The 7,922-nt window shown below is 44.9% G+C and overlaps 1 long non-coding RNA gene across 3 annotated transcripts; it reads left to right on the top strand.

Moving 5' to 3' along the window:
* The first annotated feature begins 497 nt into the window (after positions 1–497).
* Positions 498–7,549, top strand: LOC103605727. Of its 3 annotated transcripts, none has more exons than XR_551805.1 (3): positions 498–613; positions 1,612–1,670; positions 5,995–7,549. It is a non-coding gene; the product is annotated as an uncharacterized LOC103605727 (long non-coding RNA). The 3 variants fall into 3 exon arrangements; XR_551803.1 differs by lacking the exon at positions 5,995–7,549 and adding an exon at positions 2,330–2,912; XR_551804.1 differs by lacking the exon at positions 5,995–7,549 and adding an exon at positions 2,036–2,912.
* The last annotated feature ends 373 nt before the right edge of the window (positions 7,550–7,922 follow it).

The raw sequence follows: 7,922 nt of genomic DNA, 5'->3' as shown, positions 1-7,922 counted from the left end.
TTTCTCTTTCTGTGCCTGGCTTATTTCACTTAACATGATTTTCTCTAAGTTCATCCATGTTGCTGTGAATGGCAGAATTTCATTCTTTTTTATGGCAGAGTAGTATTCCATTGTGTATATATACCACATTTTCTTTATCCACTCATCTGATGATGGGCATTTAGGTTGGTTCCAATTCTTGGCTATTGTAAATAGAGCTGCAGTAAACATGGGAGTGCAGGTATCCCTTCAAAATGATGATTTCCCTTCCCTTTGGGTACATACACAGCAGTGAGTTTGCTGGATCATATAGCAGTTCTATCTGCAGTTGTTTGAGGAACCTCCATACTGTTTTCCATAATGGCTGCACCAATTTACAGCCCCACCAGCAGTGTAGGGGGGGGTCCTCTTTCCCCACATCCTTGCCAGCATTTGATATTCTCTGTCTATCTGATAATAGCCAAGGACTGGCTAGGTGATGCTGCAGTAACAAGCAACCTAAATGTCTCAGCTTATTTCTTACTAACGATCTGTGTTTCCAATGCACAGGAGCAGTTCTGTTCATCCCTGTCACTCAGGGGCCCAGACTGATGGAGGGATCCTCTAACACTTGCTTCCAGGATTGCTGTGGCAGGTGAGTAAAAGGCTAGAAAATCAGACATCACATTGCATTGACCAAAGCAAGTCACCTGGCCATGATTGACTACTAGGGGAAAAGGAAATGCAGTTCTCCCGTGTGCTCGGATGTAGAGGCAAAACAGATGTGCATTAACTGTGCAAGTACCCACCCCACTCGGTGTGCATGAAACTACAAACCTGTGTTCTAAAGCCTATCTCACATCTAATCTGTGACTGTTTTCATACCCATAGACATATTCATGTGCAGTAGTTAGAAAACACTAAAATGCACCTCATCCCAGGAATGGGATAAGGAGTTGAAGAGATTGTTAAAACCTTTTTCACCTGCGTGTACTCAGGGTTCCATATCAAGTCAGCCCCTAAATTCAACATGGCCTGTCTAGAAAGAGTATATCTGCATTTGTTTATTGTAAAACTGATATATCAATCCCTAAATCTCACTAAAGCATTGCACAAGTCTCCATTCCACAGAATACTGTGGGTAAAGTTTTTATTTCAGTTGGAATCTGTCAAATACCACAGAGAGGCCAAAACTAAACTCTCTGTTAGCAAAGGTCAAGAACTGTGGAAATTAACTACACTATACAAAAAATCTTTTAATCTGTTACATTTTCAATAGCTTTCTCCCTTAAATTTTAGAAATAAATTACCCTTCTTTACTTTATGGACTATTGGGTACAAAGTATTACAAGAAAATATATATATATTCTAGGGAAATCAATCAACCTAGAAATATGAATTAAGTTCCTACTGTGTGCAACAGTTCTTGGAATGTGGGTAATTTATTTTCCATCCCAGTCATTATTCAGGTTTCTAACCAGAACTTTATTGGTTCTTGATGGATCAGAATAGGTTGGCACGAAACCTGAGCTGAAAGTGCGATTTGTGATGGCTTATCTTCCAGGATTTGTCACAAAGTAAGCATGGAGTGTATATTATAGAATAATTATCACCTGTCAATCAATTCTCTCCCCCACCGTTTTGTTTCTCCAGCAGGAATATTTGGAAACTGTGACTCTGCCCTCACCAGGAGTTTGGGCAAATGATCTGGGGTAAGATGCTCTTGGTAAACCCTTCTGTTAAAGAAAAAGAGAAAGGGGGGTGGGCGAGGGCTTTGGGGAATTCCCATAACATCTGGGACCCAGCGGCTTCCCTCTGCCCGGTGCGGACCTCGGCAGGGCCGCGCATCTGCACTCTGTAGCGTCCCTGTGTCTGCTCCTTCCGCTGACGTTTACTGAGCACTACTGCCTACCAGATTCTGTGCCAAGTCATGGGGAGGAGACAAAGCAGCATCAAACGGGGACCCTCCTTTTGAGAAAACCGGCAAAGGGGATCCGTCAATGCTCGCAGCGTGCAGGATCCGCCCCACGCTGCTGGGAGCGCTGCGAGGGCTGCCCCGTTTACTTTACATTTCCAGATCAAATCAGAAGCAGCTCGAGCCTCCACCTGCAGATTGGCAGGAATTCCAGGACCACAACGTGCACTTTCTTGTCCTCCTGGATCATCTAGGGATCCAGGAAGGCTCCACCACCATCTTCTTCCGAATGAGGGAAAGCCCTGATGTCCCCCAGGCTGCCGCTTCCATTGCTGACCTGGTCCTCGCTGCCACCGAGCACTGCAAGTCACTTGTTGCTCACTCATGCTGCAGCCAGGGGTCCTTCAAAAGAGAGGTGCTCGGCGGGTTCCTACACCCCCTGTCTTCCATCCACAGGGGCCCCCATCACCCGGCCTTCCTGGGCCATGGCTGTAAAGACCCGGCGCTTCCAGACTCCCTTCCTGCATCCTGCATCCTCTTCCAAGTTCTCACCTCCTGGAGGTGCAAGCTTCAGAGCCTTCATGGACTCCACAATGACCCCTCCTCTTCCCGGGCCTGAGGATACGCCCCCGCCCCCCGTCCCCCGTCCCCCATGACTGCTTTCCTTTTCAATCCCAGAAAGACAAAGGCTTTTTCCCTCTCCCCCACCCCCGCACTGTTGCCATGACGAGCCTAGGTCTTTGAACTACCTGGCAAGCAGGAGGGCCTCCTCCCAGATGTTCCAGCGGCTCATTCTGTGGTCTTGAATCAGGGCCACAGCTCCCAGTTGTGAAAACTATGCATTGCACAACTTCAAGACTGGGATTGCTGGGTCGGAGGACAAATGCACACTTAATTTCACAAAGAAACTGACAGTTTTCCAGAATGACTGTTCCAGTTTGCACACCCACTGGCAACACCCTGTCTCCCCACATCCTTGTCAACGCTTGAGTCATCCACCCATAAAGTGGTTTCTATTACTATTATTCCTAGAGCTGAACTCTTGGTGACACCCGGGTCTTCTCATTTATAGTCTGTTCGTCATGAACGGTTATGGTCTGAATGTTTGTGTCCCTCCAAAATTCATATGTCGAAATCCTAACCCCCAACGCGACAGTCTCAGGAGGTGGGGCCTTTGGGAGGCGATTAGTCATGTTAGTGACGAGGGCTCCACCCTCATGAATGGGATGAGCACCCTTGTAAGAAGAGGGAGCAGACAGCTTTTGCTCTGTCGCTCTTGCTCACTCTCTGCCACGTAAGGATATAACAAGAAGACAGCACCTATAAGCCAAGAAGAGAGCCCTACCCAAACCCCATCCTGCTGACCCTCTCACCTCCAGCTTCCAGCCTCCAGAACCACGAGAAAGCGACGTTTGTTCTTTATACACAACTCAGACTATGGCAATTTGTTATTGCAGCCCAACTACGGACCTTAGTGAGTATCTGGAAATGGGCTCAATTTATGTGGTATATTTAAGGATGCAAACAGTAGGTCAGGCCCCTCCCCGAATGCTAGTCCTTCAGAGGTGCTCGGAAGGCGCCGTCCCCTGGGGCCCTCAGCGCCCGTGTCCACACTTCACGGGCAGGGTGGCAGCACAAGTCCCGCGCTGAATTCAGCCTCACTTCGGCCAGTCATTTAAATTATGCGTACGTCAAACCTTTCGTATGCTGCAAGCACTTACTCATTAACAAATGCTCAGGGGATGCCAGGCATTGCTCTATGTGCTGGGATGGAGCAGGGCAGATGGCAGAGGCCCCTCGTGGACTCGCCTCTCCTGGTGGTGATGCTGCTGGGGGTGCGCTGGGCCACATAGTACAAAGTACATCTTCGTGGGCTGGACGTGGTAGAGACATGAGCAGCTGAGAGATGGACAGGGTAGAGCCGCCGGTGGGGTCCGCGGGAGTCCGTTCTCTGAGGACACCGTGGCTCTCAGTCCTCGATGGTCTAGGCCTTCTTGCCCCTGTCCACCTTCCAAGCATGCAGCTCCCCAGCGATGAGCACAGTGCGGACTCCAGGCTCTCCCGGGCGAGCAGAGAGAGGGGTCTGCCCTGCACTCCTGTGCCAGTCTGAGGCCTCTCTCCTGGCTTGCTGTTGCTCTCTCCTCCCTGTGTTCTCCCTCTGTCACATGGTCATCTCTCTGTGTCTGTATCCTCATCTCCTCTTCTTATAAGGTCACCAGTCACATTGGATTAGGGTCCACCCTAATGACCTCTGTAAAGACCCCATGTCCAAATATGATCTCATGTGAATTTGAGGGAAACACAACTCAGCCCATGACACAGAGAAAGCACAGGCCCACTAAATACATCTTCAAATCAAAGGAGACTATCAGGTGTCAGAGGAAGGGATACAGCAGCAATACAAAATCATCCAAGCCAACAGCGAACTGGAAAGGAGCTCGTTTGAGCATTGTCGACTTTTATTTCCCTACGCCTTCCTCTGTTAACAGCAGAGAGGGGGCAGCTCAGTGGTAGTGGAGGAGTGGCCACAGCCATGAGCAGAGCAAGTTTTAGTGACAATGGCAATCAGAACAGGTTCTGAAGTCAGGAGAAGGTAAGGGCCCAATGCTCCTCTGTGACGCGATGGTAAAACACAGCTGATACCCTTGCAGAGTCATAAAAGAGAATTAAGTGGAACGTTTCATCAAATGTTCTTGCCTGTTGCATAGAAGGACTGAATTTGTTTTGAACCCAAAGGGCAGAATTGTGAGAGGTTAAAAAAATAAAGGGGGAGGGGGATTAAAAGCTGATGTTATGAAAAGCAGCAGCTGGTCCACACAGCTGCATAGTGCAAAGGCCTCCTCCGAGATCCCCCGGGGTACGCCTTGCAGCCCAAGACCCAGCAAGGAGTCAGCCCCTCAGCAAGAGCACAGAGGCTGAGGTGCTCAGGTGGGTGGATGCTTCGGGGGAAGGGACAAGTGCAGATGGAACAGAGGGTCCACAGTAATGGTAAAATGACAGCCTACGTGGATCAAATTACATTAAACTGTCTTAAATCCCTCGTCGATCTTTTCCCCTCAGTTGGTATTTTTGAAGCAAATATTAACTAATAAATACCCTATTAGGCACTATCAAGAACTACCATGATCTACATGAGCTAAATCTTGACATTTCCTTTTCTACTTAATAGCACAATTCTGGTAGTGGACTTAGAAATCAAGAAAAACAAACCAATCAAAATGCGTGCATTTAACTGCTACAACTCAACAACGGTAACAAAAAACTCAATTAAAAAATGGCAAAGATTGAACAGACATTTCTCCAAAGATATACAAATGGTCACCAAGCACATGAAAAGATGTTCAACACCATTAATCATTAGGGATATGCAAATCAAAACCACAATGAGATACCACTTCACAGCCACAAGAATGGCTATTATCAAAAAAATGAAAAGAAAGAAAAAAGAGGAAAATTACAAGTATTAGTGAGGATGTGGAAAAAATTGGAGCCCTGTGCATTGCCAGTAGGAATGTACAAATGTTGCAGCTGTTGTGGAAAACAGTTTGGTGGTTCCCCAAAAAGTTAAACATAGAATTACCGTATGATCCCGCAATTCCACTTCTGGGTATGTGCCCAAAATAAATGAAAGCAGAAATTCAAACAGACACTTGTACACCAATATTCATAGCAACATTAGTCATAACAGCCCCAAAGTGAAAGCAACCCAAGTGTTCATCAGCAGATGGATGGGTAAACAAAACGTGGGGCTAGTAGAATATTATTCAGCCATAAATAGAAATAATAATATGATATATGCAACAACACGGATAAACCTTGGAAACATTATGCTAAAGAAATAAGCCAGACACAAAGGACACATATTGTATGATTCCACTGTGTGGAGGACCTGAGTGGTCAAATTCATGGAGGCAGGAAGGAGAATGGGGCTGCGGGGCTGGGGGAAGGGAACGGGGAGTTTGTGTCTAATGAACACAGAGTCTCAGCTTGGCAGGATGGGACAGTTTTGGGGATGGACGGTGGTGACGGTTGCACAACACTGTGAATGCACCTAATGCCACTGAACTGTACACTTAAAAGTCGTTAAAATGGTAAATTTTGTTATACGCATGTCACCACAGTGTTGGAAGTCACTCTGCTGCTGTGTGGAGAAGAGGCTGGAGGATGGGAAGCGAAAGGACCCGTGAGAGGCGACCACAGTAGTCCAGGCAAGAAACGGTGGCTTCTGCGAGAGCGGCGGCGGTGCTGGTGGGGACAAGGGCGCGGATTTGGAATAGCCCAACATTTCCCACTTAACTTCATTAATTTGTTCTTGAAAATCAGACGTTCTGCACAAAAACGCTGACAGCCTGTTTTCCATTGTTTGTAAATGAAAAAAAGTTACACCACATTGCACAGCAACGCATAACCCACCAGCTTCCTAAAACACGACTGAGGCACAGTGAGGTGTCTGCATGGAAGCAACGAACTGTAATGTCGGGACGTAAAATGTTTAAACATCATTTCCTGATCTCCTAATTTGTTGTTGTATGTCATATGTTAATTTTATTTGTAGGCAGTAACATGTACAGTTTATATGCTTTTGACATAAACATTTTGTTTACAATGGGCCATGATAAATAACACACAGCAATGGGTTCATTGGTTGGAAAAAATGCAGACAGAAATTTCCAATACAAAATAAGGCTATTTCCTGTAATGAAGCAACAGCTTGCCCTATTCGAAGCTTCCAGGGATTAGGGTGTAGACATCCCTGGGGCCATTATTCCATCTCCTATGATTCTGAAAATGCTGGCAGGATGAATGAAGAAAACATGAGCTCTTTGTGATGGTACTGAGCTGCAGAACCTGGGGTCTCTTACCTCTGAATTTCTTAGTATATGAAATAATAAATTTCCAAATTGTTTAAGCCAAATATATATAGTTAGTTAGTTAGTTAGTTAGTTAGTTAGTTAACTTTGTGGTTTTCCAATTGATATTAGCGACACTGTCATGCTATATAATTTTATACCCTTGATAATTGTCATACTAAATTAAGAATGCCACTTGTGAATGCCAAAGTACCAGACTACAAATTCAGGTGAGTTACAGCAAAGGGCCCAGATAAACAAGGAAAAAAATGCTGGTCTATGGACAATCTACCAAATTATATGATCACTGCTTTGAAGCATTTAAAATTAACCTTTGTTATTAAAGACTTCCTGTATATATTTAAAAGGAAAAATGCAGCCTTTGGCTAGTCCACGCTATTTTAATGTGAAAATATAATATGCCAGCTTTTTCTAAATTTTCTCTAGAACAACTCGATGTCTCAGGGGTTCTTATTAATAAAACATTATGTTGCTTTAAGCAGAAAGGGGCCCTGGGGAGTGGCCCTGAATATAGGAAAAAGGCCAGGAAAGTTCAGAGTCTGGTTGCTCAAAAAGAGGACGAAAAGAGCCTGTAAGTAGGAAAATAAGAATCACGGGGGGGAAATGCAACGGCGTCTTTTTCTTTAATCTCCCTGTCTTTCTGTTTCTCATATGACCTAACACAGGGTTTGCCACAATAGGCTGTCAATAAACGGAACAGATAATGAATAACGAATGAACAAATGAAAACACAAATGATTGAACAGGAGGCCTCATCATTTGGGATCGTTTCTACAAAGGGTAATAAAGAAAATATGAGGTATTATTCAGGAGCATAAAGTTTTCAATCATTTATCTCCTCCTCCTCAAGCAACAGCACCCACACTTTATCTCCGTACTTAAGCAGATTAATAGCCGTATGGAAAACTAAAGTCTAATTGTGAACTTTTGATGAAGACCTTGATCTTGAAATCACATGGACTCTGTGAGTTCTTATTTTGTATATAACATTCATCATAACATGCACCTACACACAATATAAATTTTAAAAATATACAGACCCAAAAGATTGTTTTAAAACAGGGTGGAAACAAAGTGGACCAATTAATATGTGAACAACACTCTAAAAAAAAAAGGTTTAGTTAATGCTGCATAAGAGCACTCGTTCAATTAGGAAGCAGAGTCCAAGCACCCACTAT

Source organism: Galeopterus variegatus, unplaced genomic scaffold, assembly GCF_000696425.1.
Source record: "Galeopterus variegatus unplaced genomic scaffold, G_variegatus-3.0.2 Scaffold6029, whole genome shotgun sequence".
Taxonomy (NCBI): domain Eukaryota; kingdom Metazoa; phylum Chordata; class Mammalia; order Dermoptera; family Cynocephalidae; genus Galeopterus; species Galeopterus variegatus.
This window is presented reverse-complemented; position numbering and strand designations above follow the sequence as displayed.